The following is a 10,058-nucleotide window of genomic DNA, read 5'->3' on the forward strand; positions in this document are numbered from 1 at the left end:
TTCTGAATCTTCTCAAAGTGCACATCATCTACACACTGATGAATCAAGAATAGTGCTTTATTGTCCTTCTTCTTGGCATCTTTGAATGTGATTCTCTGTCCTTCATTTGCCTCAGGATTCAATGGAGGTATTCCATCTTCTACTACCTCACTCACTTTTTGGAAATTGAACAATACCTTCATTTGTGTTCTCCATCTATCCCAATTCTTGTCTGTTAGAATAGGGAGCCCCATTGATGGGAGATTGCTACCATTGCCAACCATTTTCTGTTTTGATGAATCTGCCTTTGGTCTCTTCCTTAGATTAAGGCTCCACCAAAAATTGCAGCAATTGATCAGATTTTCTACTACCCCGTATTCGCCTCTTTCTTCTTCCTCCTTGTGACCATAGATCCTTTCTTCTTTTCTTGTGACCACAAATCCTTTCTTCTTTTCTTGGCTCTAGATACCAGTTTGTTAGAAATCAGATTGAGATGAGAATGAAAAATAGAGGAGGAGAAGATTGTGCAGAGAAGATGAAGAAGAAAAGTATATGAATGAAGTGTGTTATGTTCTTATTCAACTTGAAACAAAATACATTGCTTTCTATTTATAGTATGAATCTACAACTACCAACTAACTACTAATCAACTAACTTCTATTTTTAGTAACTTCTAACTAACTTGAATTACATTTTCTGTTTCAACATCAGATTATTAAAGATTTTGTGTGTATTATTTCTCATTCATAAAAATTAAATAATAAGAAGATTGACATTTGTATAGAATAAAAAAGGGTCCAATCAAATTCTAAATGGTAACCTCTCAATCGGTAGTCAAATGCTCTACCATTGAGCTATGAACTACGAACCCATATGCATTGTGTGTGGACTACATAATTTAATGTTTCATTTCGTGATATTCAAAATATACACAATACCATAATTAAAGGACTTACTATTGAGAATGAGATTATTGAGTGTTCCATATTTGAGTTGTGTGGTAAAATGTCATACATTGATAATTATTTATATATTATTTATAATTATTTCATTACCCATTTGTTTTCATATCTCTCCGATCCTAACAAATATTTAGGTTAAATATTTAATACAAAGTTTTAAAAAAAAAATCTTCATAATGAGATCATAAAGTTCTCATTACAATTTTAAATGGATAGAGCTTATATTCATTTTTTATTACTCATCCCGATATGATTGAGAAATATTTTAATATTTTTTTGTTAAATGAATTTTGTTGAGAATTTAAAAAAATTCACTTAAGGAATTTGATATGCTTGAAAATCATAGTATTGGTGGGTATTATTTATGATTTACAAAAATTAAAGAATTTTGATTTTGTTGAGAATAAAAATTAAAGGATCCGACCAATAACCTCTTGATCGGCAGTCAAATGCTCTATAACATAACTAGGAAGTAGGAACTCATGTGTAATTTATGCTAATTGTCTATAGAGATTAAAAAAGTTCCATGGTAAAATAATTTGATATGAATCTATTTTTTTTAAGTATTAGTGCATATTATTTCTATTTACAAAAATTAAAGGTCAAGGAGAATAATAAAATAAAGGGCCCAACCGGGTTCGAACCGGTGACCTCTTGATTTGCAGTCAAATGCTCTACCACTGAGCTATGGACCCATTTTGTGCATGTAAACTTCTTAAAAACAAGTTTAATTTTTAGTTATTAATAGTACACAATAATACATCATAATTAAAAGACTTGCACTTACAAATGAAATTGTTATATATTGAGTTATTTGGTAAAAAGTCTTAGACTTATTAATTAATATTATATTCAAAACCTTATAAGTATAAGAATTTGTATCTAATATCATAATAGTTTGAGTGAAAATATGATATAAAATTTGCTTATTGTGGTTCTTCTTAAGTCATTCACTAATTGTTTCAAATTTGAATAGCTTTTGGGGTCTACATTCTTAACAAGATATTTAGATTAAATATTTAAGTTAAAGTTTAAAAAAATCACAATCTCACATTATTTTTAAATGGATAAAGAAATGAGGCTGACACTAATTATTTGTTTTATATACATATTGATATGATTGAGAAATATTGTATACATTTTTCTTTAATGAATTTTTTACAAACATTTCTAGTTAATAAATTTGAGATGCTTTGAAATATTAAAGATTTTGTTTGTATTATTTCTCATTTACAAAAATTAAAGAATAATGAGATTGATTTTTGTAAAGAATAAAAAAAGGGTCCAACCATATTCTAATAGGTGACCTCTCGATCGATAATCAAATACTCTACCATTGAACTATAGATCCTTATTCATTATGTGGACTCCATAATTCAATGTTTTATGGTGATATTCAAACTATATACAATATCGTAATTAAAGGACTCATAATTGAGAATGAGATTATTGAGTGTTCCATATTTGAGTTGTATAGTAAAAAGTGATAATTAGTAAAACATTAAAAACTTTATAAATATATTGACTCATGTCTAATATATATTAAATTGAGTTAAGAAGTACCATCATATTCACTTATTAATTTTCTTCTTTTTCTATTGACCCATTTGTTTTCATATCTCTTGGCCTCAACAATCCTAACAAATATGGTTAAATATTAAATAAAAGTTTTAAAAAAATTATAATAATAAGATCATAATGTTCTAATTATATTTTTAAATGGATAAAGCTTATATTTATTTTAGATGCGTCAAAATGTGAAGGATTTTGTGTGTATTATTTCTCATTTACAAAAATGAAACAATACATGATAGATTTTTGTAGAGAATAAAAAAGGGTACAACGAAATTCTAATAGGTGACCTCTAGTTAAATGGTCTATCATTGAGCTATGGACCAATATTCATCATATCATGAAAATTGTAAGCACCGAAAATCACTTCGTAAATAATGTAATTAATCTCTTAGAAAAATGAGTAATTTTTTTCTTTTACATAATATATAAATCACAAATTGTTTTCCTTATATTCATTCATTTTTCAAGATGTTACATTTTTATAAATTGCGGAAAGTAAATAGCTGATACCTAATGGTAATTGAAAATGGTACAACACTTTTATGAATGTTTTTCATTATAAAAGACTTGACCTCGCAACACACACAACAAGATGTTGCTTGGTCCAGTACAATGTGGTTACAAAATACTAGGTGAAATCTAATCATCGCCTAAACTAAAAACTGTAAAGTAAAATAAGTAAAAATAAGTTGAGGGCATCAACATTACAAAAGTGTGAAGAAGATCTTGCTCGTGACCTTGGCACGGTTTTGATGAAGACACCAACATTACATAAAGAAGAAAAGGAAGAATACTTATGAAGACAATAAAGATAAAGCTTCAAGGAATTTAGAGTCTAAGTCTATAGGTACTTCTATCCTTATACTCTATAGTATACAATTAGTTGTAATGGTCAAAAACAATTTTCAAAATACTCTATAAGAGGTTACTGGATCTAAGTAACAGGTTACCAAAACTAAGTAACAAGTTACATGGGTGAGAAACGAGTTACCCAACAAAAACTGAACAGGGTAATCGATTACTCCCTTGGAGTCATCGATTACACGATTACAGTATGAGAGTAACCGATTACATAGTATGGTAATTGATTACTCAGATGAACATAATGTTTGGGTAATCAATTATGTCGATGTTGTAATCGATTACTGAGAGCAGTTACACCAGATTTTTAAATTCAAACTGAACAACTTTCACCCCAAATGTAATCGTTTCATTCCAATCGACTCCTACCTTTACATAGAGGTGTTATGGCTGATTAGAAAGTCTACTTAAATGCATTGAAACTCATAATTCAAAGACACAACTCATATACACAATCTAAATTTTTATGAAAAACCTTTTGTGCACTTTCTGCAACTTGTTCTTAACTTTCAAATTAAATCCTATTTATCCACTCCAAAATCAGATTTCTCTATTTAAGGAGGCAAATCCTAGCTAAGAGAGTACCTTTGGTATTTTATACTCTTTCTTCACTTTGCATTTTCTAAAGAACTCTCAAGGTGATTCTTTATTTTGATTTCTTCATCTCTTAAGATCTAACCATTAGATGTTTATGAAATTTTAGTATGATGTTTATATGTATGTTATTAACATTTTCAACTGTTGAAATGTTCTACTAATCTTCCTAACTCTTTTTATGTTCAAAACTCTAAATAAATATTTTCTTGAACTTAGAAAGTTATTTTCAAACCATGAACTCTTTGTGTTCATGGGGCTGTTTTTAGAATTTAAAAAGTTTGCATTTTGTTGATTTTAGTTAAAGGTGATGACTTTAAAATCAAAGGAACCTTAAGGAGTTTTCTAACCATACAAAGTTTGGATTTTTCCACTTGTTTTTGGCATGAAAAACCATAGCCTTAGACAAGTTTAGAATAGTATATTTTTAATTTTGAGGTTTGATTGTGTTTCAAAGGGGATGATTTTTTTATCAAAGGAACCTTTTAAGTGTTTAATGATAAGTTGAAAGATCAAAACTTTCCTTAGCATTAGTCTAAATCATGACCTATATGTGTTTAGGAAAAGTTTAGTTTCTAACTTCGAAATCCAAAATGTTTATGGATGAGGTTTGTAAAAAAATGTTGTTTTAAAATATTATGAGTTAAAAGTTTGATTAGTAAATAATATTCTTTGTCTTCCAAGTTCAAGTAATGATTTGGGATAAAAGATGACTTATAAAAGTCTTGACTTTATAAACTTAAAGTGTTATGAAGTCTTGGATGGTTGATTAGTGATGAGATGAATATTGTTAAAGATAAGCTTACTTTAAAGTGGTAAGTGTAACTTAAGAAATGTTGATTTTAAATATTATTTTAAGTATGATATCAACACTATCAAGAAGGTGTTGAAATGACCATGGAAACCTATTATACAAAATATGGAATATACTTACAATGACTTACTTTAAAGTGGTAAAATCAACTTGGGAGATATTGTTATAAAAAGTGTGGACTTGGATTAAGAAACTTACCTTAAAAATGGTGAAGTATGACTTAAAAAGTATCCATGAAAATATAAATCTATGAGGTGATAAAAGTGTAAACTTTATTAAAAACTTACCTTGGAAAACGTTGGAAATCAGGAACAAGACTTTCGAGGATAAATGATGGTTCAAAAATATGAACCTTGGACCGGATGAATGAAAGTTATTGAGTTCATAAATAGATTAAACAATGTCTTGACCTTAGGGTTATCATGTAAAAATTTAATTCACAAATAACTAAATTGTTTTCGTGTGTTTAGTTTCCAAGCTTTCAAAGTCGGACGACCAACCCACTCTCACGTAAAGGAAATCAAGCACGCGATAATCTAATGTGAGGGAGAATACATCATGACATAGTGGTGTCCGAATATGATATTCAGATCTCCTAAACTATCTCAAAAGTATAAAATTATATTTGTGCATTAAGAAAACCCGTACGTAATCAAATATTTGCATGCCTGGATTTTTTACGGATACTTTATTAAGTTGTATGCTTAGGATAGCTTAAAATAACAAGTATTGTGGTAGTTATCCATGAAGGAACACCACTCGAGAAACTAAAACGCGTAGGGATCAAAAACAACAGAGATTTTCGATCCGATAGCCCAAAAGGGTGAGGAAATAGTCCTGACAACTAGACTACCCTCGCCTGGGCGAGGGAAAAGCAGTGGATGAGGCTCCAATTGTCGCTTGGGCGAGCCACCCCTCGCATGGGCGAGCCACCCCTCGCATGGGCGAGCCAGCTTCCCTTGGGTGAGTGGTTCTCGCCTGGGCGAGGGCCAAGCAACAAGTTTGGTCTGTTCTGGGCGATTTTGGGCACCCGAGCGACTGTACCTCGTCCGGGTCAGGACCAGACAGGTATTTTGACTAGTTTTTGATGGATTTGTCGCTTGAGCGACAGTCTCTCGCTTGGGTGAGATCTAGGCAGAGAATTGAGACTATTTTGATGAATTTGTCGCTTGAGCGATAGTCTCTCACGTGAGCGAGAGACGGACAATATTGAGAATGAGATTATTGAGTGTTCCATATTTGAGTTGTATGGTAAAATGTCATACATTGATAATTAATTGTATATTAAAAACCTTATAATTTTATGGACTAATATCTAATATATTAATATTTTGTGTTGGGAATTGCAATCATATTCATTTATTAATGTCTTCTTTTTTCATTACCCATTTGTTTTCATATCTCTCCGATCCTAACAAATATTTAGGTTATATATTTAATACAAAGTTTAAAAAAAAATCTTCATAATGAGATCATAAAGTTCTCATTACAATTTTAAATGGATAGAGCTTATATTCATTTTTTATTACTCATCCCGATATGATTGAGAAATATTTTAATATTTTTTTGTTAAATGAATTTTGTTGAGAATTTAAAAAAATTCACTTAAGGAATTTGATATGCTTGAAAATCATAGTATTGGTGGGTATTATTTATGATTTACAAAAATTAAAGAATTTTGATTTTGTTGAGAATAAAAATTAAAGGATCCGACCAATAACCTCTTGATCGGCAGTCAAATGCTCTATAACATAACTAGGAAGTAGGAACTCATGTGTAATTTATGCTAATTGTCTATAGAGATTAAAAAAGTTCCATGGTAAAATAATTTGATATGAATCTATTTTTTTTAAGTATTAGTGCATATTATTTCTATTTACAAAAATTAAAGGTCAAGGAGAATAATAAAATAAAGGGCCCAACCGGGTTCGAACCGGTGACCTCTTGATCTGCAGTCAAATGCTCTACCACTGAGCTATGGACCCATTTTGTGCATGTAAACTTCTTAAAAACAAGTTTAATTTTTAGTTATTAATAGTACACAATACATCATAATTAAAAGACTTGCACTTACAAATGAAATTGTTATATATTAAGTTATTTGGTAAAAAGTCTTAGACTTATTAATTAATATTATATTCAAAACCTTATAAGTATAAGAATTTGTATCTAATACCATAATAGTTTGAGTGAAAATATGATATAAAATTTGCTTATTGTGGTTCTTCTTAAGTCATTCACTAATTGTTTCAAATTTGAATAGCTTTTGGGGTTTATATTCTTAACAAAATATTTAGATTAAATATTTAAGTTAAAGTAAAAAAAAATCACAATCTCACAATATTTTTTACTGTTTCTGATTGTTTGATTGCTTAGGCAATAGACCTAGCTTGGGTGTGAAGTGTTTTTTACATTTTGGGAAAGACCATGGCTCAGATGATTGAGTCTGATGTCCTAATCGACAAACTTATACAAGTATATTTCTTCTTGCGCCTATTTAGGGCAAGGTTTCAGATTGTGATGTCGCGATTATGGCAATGCCCAAAAAGGATTACATGATACCATGCAGCAAGGTCATCTTACAATAAGAGGCTTGGGCATGTGGTCGTCCAGGATATTCAGCGATGGTTCGTAGTAGTAAAGATGTTATTCCTCTATTACGTGATGACGTAAGATCGGGTCCCACAAGAAGCATTTCTTTGGGAGATACTTTAGATTGGGCCGATCATGTAAAAGAATGATTAAAATATTTAATCGGGTACCCTCGGTAGTGTGCATACTCATTATGGATAATGAAGTAGTGGAGAGAAAATTTACGGGAGACGAACGAGCCCGGAGATGTTGAGAGGGACAATGATGGCAGTGGTTCGTCAACAAAGTCTTGAGGGAGAGTCTAGGTGAGACGAGTCCCTTATATTCCTAGATGAGGTATTTTGTTGGATCAGACAGTTCTTACAACGCAAACTAGACGATCTCTGACAACCCCTCTTTGCAATCAGGATCAGTGAGAGGGATGCCCTTAAAGTGTTGATATGATACCGTCTTGAAATGATCAATTCTTCGTAACAAATTGATCATATATCAGCGCGAGGAATAGTTTCGTGCGTTCAAATTGGCTTGTTATGAGACCTGTACTCTCGGTTATTTCTGAATAGTTTATTGGGCGAATATTGGTGTAAGGATGGATGAAATAAGCATAACATTCGTACATTGAGCTCGTGGATATTGACCCTCATGATTTGAGTTATAACATCATTCATCATTTGCATTTATTTATGTGATATATATTGTGTATATTATGTGTGTCTGTCTGGATGTAATATTCTGTGCAATTCCACGCTGTCAATGAATAATATTCATTAGATGTCTTACTCCCTTTTCTTTTTGTTTGTCTTCGACTCGCATGTTGTTCAGATGGATCGTTCTACCATGATTCAGATTTACTGCTTCTCGATGTCCCAAGAAGGGGCATTGAGGATTAAGGGAGATCGGTGCACCTACACAGGCCTTTGTACCTTAGAGTTGGAGATGGTATGCGATGGATCTACGATGCGCTTTCCATACCATCATGTGGAGCTGGAGGCTTCCTTTACCTTGCCTAACCTGAGGCCAGCACCTGTTGTGCCATCGACTCAGTCTGTGACTCCTCACGGACCTAATGTTGTAGGGCCATCCAGGAGGTGAAAGAGTTGGGATGACATGATCAATTCCCCACCATGGAGGAGAGCCGCTTGACGAACCATGCCAGAACTCCAGGCGGATGCAAGGGTGGTCACTCTGTCACAATCTTCGTCCTATGACCAATAGGAGGAGATGACAACGAAGGAGGAGGAGCCAGCAGCTGAAGATGATGACTGTGTGGAGTTAATCTGCATCGAGGACTCCATTGAGGTTATAAACCCCTCCTCCGATAGTGAGATGGAGGATGACCTGAGCGAGTGCTCTAGCACACCCGTGAGCACTGAAGCTTGCCGCCATGAGCCATTTCCATTTCTATTTTGATTTTTGTGTAGGTTATATGTGTAGGGTACTTTTTGATGTGCTGAATATCTCAGCCTTTTGTATAGTTTCAGTTTGGGCAAAGATTTATTTCCGCCTTGTATTTCGTACCAATATTTTCCATTATTCTAATGAAGTATTATTCAAAGTTATGTTGAGTTATTTTTGGTTACCATTAGGTAATAATTTTTTATCGTTCCGCATTGTATGTTACTTAAAGTGAAGTTCTGAAAATGAAATGAAATAAGGAAATAAATTTTATATGGCTTCATTCAAACAAATTCTTTACCCATTTCTGAGCGTTATTTTTGGAGTAATTTTCGGGGCATTACAAGTATAATATATGAATGTTATGTTTGGTTCATCCATCTTTACGCCAATATCCTCTCAATAAACTATTTGGAAATAACCAGAGTACATGTCCTACAACAACCCGATTTGATCGCATCAAATTCATTCCTCGTAATGATATGTGATCGATCTATTCCAACGGAATTGTTCATTTCAGGATGGTGTCATATCAAACACTTTCTGGGCATCCCTTTCATCAATCCTGATTGCAAAGAGGGTTTGTCAGAGATTGTCTAGTTGGCGATGTGAGAACTGTCCGATCTAACATAATACCTCACCCAGGATGGCTTTGTTGATGCATCACCACCATCATCAACCCTCTCAATATCTCGGGGCTCGTTTGTCTCCCGATATTTTCCTCTCCACTACTTCATTATTCATAATGAATATGTATATTAATCGAGGTTAACAGATTAAATCTTTTAACCATTCTTTTATAACGATCTGCCTAGCCTGAGACATCTCCCATCGGGAATACTTCTAGTGGGATCCAATCTTAACATTTTATGCATAAGAGAAAAACCTCATCTCCACTATGAACTATCGCTGAATCACCCTGGACGACCCAATGGCCAAGCCTCTTATGGTCAGATAATCTCGCTGTGTGGGAATAATATAACACTTTCAGGCCTCACCCTTAACGATGTAATTTTTAGCACTTATTACTTTGATTATGATGAATTTCTTGTACAAACTCCAAAGAATCTAGTGTAATTATTCTTTCTTACCAATTTTGCATATTTAAGGTACATTATCCCCAATGAAGGAATTTTATAGGTTTCGTTGAAAATGAATGAGATTGAGGAAACTGGAAATTGAAGAAAAATGAAACCTTGATAGAAAAGTTATCATTGGACTCTCGCCGAAGCGAGAGCTGGCGTTCAAGCGATAAAACAAGCCAATCCTCTTGGAGACCTCTCGCT

General features: G+C 32.6%; 2 non-coding genes across 2 annotated transcripts; both read right to left on the minus strand.

The window, feature by feature from the left end:
• Positions 1,565–1,636, minus strand: TRNAC-GCA. The gene has a single exon. It is a non-coding gene; the product is annotated as a tRNA-Cys (tRNA).
• Positions 6,699–6,770, minus strand: TRNAC-GCA. Its single transcript has one exon. It is a non-coding gene; the product is annotated as a tRNA-Cys (tRNA).

This window comes from Lupinus angustifolius, chromosome LG07, assembly GCF_001865875.1.
Source record: "Lupinus angustifolius cultivar Tanjil chromosome LG07, LupAngTanjil_v1.0, whole genome shotgun sequence".
NCBI classification, from domain to species: domain Eukaryota; kingdom Viridiplantae; phylum Streptophyta; class Magnoliopsida; order Fabales; family Fabaceae; genus Lupinus; species Lupinus angustifolius.